The following is a 3,499-nucleotide window of genomic DNA, read 5'->3' as shown; positions in this document are numbered from 1 at the left end:
AACGAACAAAATATTGCATGTTACGTACTTGTGGAGCTGCCAACCGGTGGAGAAATCCTCGAGCGGAGAAGGCTGCAGCCTACCAAACTGCCGTGTTACACGGTGAGGGAGATGGTACTCCACTGCATAGAAACAAATAAGGGGGTCCTCATCGTCCAGACGTCCTCGTCTGCCATGCACAAGGAGCTCAAGTTGAGATCCGTGACTTGCCTCCACCGATATGGGCGCCATTGAACCTATACACAACGTCGTCATCAACTAGTCGACGCTCAATTTGTGCACATATCCTCGATTAGGCCAAAAGGGTGGGAAACTTACATGCTGTGCCAAAAGGGTGTCCAGCTCATTGGTGAAGCTGATGTATGCGTGGTGTGACACGTGGTAAGTTCCGTGGGCTCGCTCATAGAGGTGTGCCACGGTAGGGGCGACAACTGTGTCTCCTTGAGGAAACCAAGGTTGTGGGGGATCAAGCTGATGCGGTCTCCCAACTGGAAGCCTCTCCCACATCCAAATCTATAAAAAAGAGTGGAAACTTGCATGTTAATCACTTTTGTTAAGAAAAAAACATTGAATTGTAGTGGAAACTTGTACAACTTTGCTTTATTACCTGCAACAGTGTGATGCACCCTGACATTGTAGCGTGAGCGCCTCTAGGACGGCGGCAAGCCTCGCAAAGCTGATGGTACAGGAAGGCAAGTATAGTCGAGCCCCAACTCCTATTGCCGGCATCCTCCCAGTTCCAAAGGCACGGGATGTACATCCAGGACGTCGTGTCTCCAGTGCCGTCAGGGAAGAGAACCGTACCAAACATGTGCAGGACGTAGGCCCGATAGTAGTATGTCATGGTCTGGGCGTCTACGTTGGGTGGGCACTCCCAAAACTGCTGACGAAGCCACCTTAGGGACACCCCACTGCTGCGCCGTTTCTTGCCAGCCTCAACTGTCGCTAGGGGCTGTCCCAAGAAGTGCTCAACCCGCTGCTGCCATCCTTCAGACTCCGTGTCTCCTGTCACTGGGAATCCTTGGATTTTGACTCCAAGGATCATGGCAACATCCTCGAGAGTGACCATCATCTCCCCACATGGTAGGTGAAAGCTGTGTGTCTCTGGACGCCACCGATCTATCAATGTCGTCAGCGCCGCTGGGTTGAAAGGTGGCTTGCCTCGACGACAAACATGAGCAACGGTAGCAAGGTTCGCCAGCTTCAGGAGGGGCGTGTACCTCTCGTCGTAGACCATGGTCATAGAGGCCTCATGTGTCATTGGCCTCAGCACATTCAAAACCTGCAAAAAAAAAGACAAGCATGAAAAAGTATTAGTTCATGTCACTTTATAAAGAGCATGGACTATAGAGCAAAAGATAAACAATGCACTGTTTCATATGAATTGTTGAATATACCTCTCCGTTCTCGATCCTCCGAGCCCGGTGGTGCTCATCGAACCTTGGATCAAGAAGGGGGAACCGATCCATCTGCAACATAAGCAATGCCAAAGCATTAGTATAAGTTAAAGCATGTGTATGTGGTACGAAGTAACATAAAAATAAAAAAACAAAAGTAAACCAATGTACTATTACACAAAGCAATTCAAGTAGCTAGCTTGGTGGATACCTGTTGTCTAAGTAGTTCAGGACATTTTCTCTTATTGTGGCTCAGCTTATGGCAACCAGAGCAACGACTCTTTTGGGTGTCCTCTACAAAATGTCTCCCAACCTTACTCATGGTTGATCTACCTTTCGTGGCTCGGTCCATGTCCATCCTGAACCGCTTTCGCCGCCTAGGTCCTCTACTCTTCTAGAGTAAACCAAGATCAGCCACATACTTGGGGCCATCATAAGTAGGCCATTGACTCTCATCAAGAAATGGCTCGAACTGAGGATTCCAGGTGCTCATTAGGTTCCTCAAAGAGAACTCCACGGCCATACAGGGAGGGACCTCAGCGTCAACATGTCTAAGGCGATAGGCTGTAATCATGTGGGAGCAAGGCCTATGGTATATGATCGGTTTTCCACACATACACTTGTTCTCATTGATCACTACTTTATGTTTTCGAGCACCCCGGTCTTCACCACCAATGTTAGTTCCACCACCCTCTAGAATCTCATATCCATGGTTGATCATATCGAAACATGAACCCTTCTGTCGTTTAGACTTTTTCTTTGAGAAAGCTAGTTCCTAAGATGCTAAAAGTGGCCAAGCTTTGCCTGCTGTCCATAGAGACCTCGCATGCTTCTTCCTCGAAACGAACCAAGAATTCAACTTGTAGAAGGTGAATGAGGCAATAGCAGTCACAGGCAGACCACGATAACCTCTTAGAAGGCTGTTGAACATCTCTGCCATGTTACTAGTCATGAAGCCCCATCTCCAACCACCGGTGTCATATGCAAGTGACCACTTATCCTTCGACGCCATCAACTCGCTCAAGAATTGCCTGCCATCAACATTTGTGGCTAACTTCAGGGCATCTAACATGTCTTTGAATAATTGAACCTCTTGCTGCCTGCAAACCTCCTCAAATAATTTGAAGTTGTCCTTTGTGTGATCATGCCTTATAAGATTCTGAGCAAGGTGTCTGGTGCACCACCGGTGATGTATTTGGCCATAACCAGGAATCTCTTGTTCTATGGCATTCAGAATGCCAGCATGCCTATCGGATATCACACAAACATCACGTCCTAGACCAATTACCACTTGTCTTACTAGCCTGAGAAACCAACACCAACTATCCATGTCCTCCTTTTGAACAATCGCAAAGGCCAATGGCACAAGCTAGTCTTCTACATCTGTCCCAATACAAATAAGCATTGTGTCTTCAAATTTCCCTATAAGAAAGGTCTCATCAATTGAGATGACGGGCCTGCAATGCTTGAATGCTTCGATGCTCTGCCCTAACGCCCAAAACGCCCTTCCAAATACCTGGCTACCATTCCTTGTTTCACCCTCCTTAGGTAAATACTCGAAGTGCATCCCAAGATTTATAGCCCTCATTGCATTCAACATTATAGGGAGGCGCTCATAAGCTTCTTCCCAATTTCCAAATATTATTTCCAGTGCACGCTGCTTTGCCCTCCATGCTTTCCCATACTTGACATAGTAATTGTACCATTGGAAGATGATCTCAACCAACGCAGACACCATAATGGTTGGCATATGCTTCACCACGGGGCATAACTGCCTTGTAATGAACCTAGAATTGAGCTATAGATGGTTCTCTTCTGCCTCAGCAGTGGCACAAACATGTGGTTGCTTCACTGAGGTAATCTTCCATTTGCCTGCCTTCGTCTTCCTAGCACATACTCTCCAACCACACTGTTGTTCTTCACAAGCAACAGTGTACCTCTTCTCCTTGAATGAATTGATGACCCTAAAAGGTCGGTTGTGTACAATGGAGTACTCTTGCAACCATGATTTCAACTCATCCATGGTAGCAAACAATATGCCCTTCTATATGATGAGGCAACCGCTAACATCAGGCACAGTTGTATCACTTGGCCCACCATCA

This window comes from Miscanthus floridulus, chromosome 2, assembly GCF_019320115.1.
Source record: "Miscanthus floridulus cultivar M001 chromosome 2, ASM1932011v1, whole genome shotgun sequence".
NCBI lineage: Eukaryota > Viridiplantae > Streptophyta > Magnoliopsida > Poales > Poaceae > Miscanthus > Miscanthus floridulus.
The sequence above is the reverse complement of the archived record's forward strand: the minus strand, read 5'-3'. Positions refer to the sequence as shown.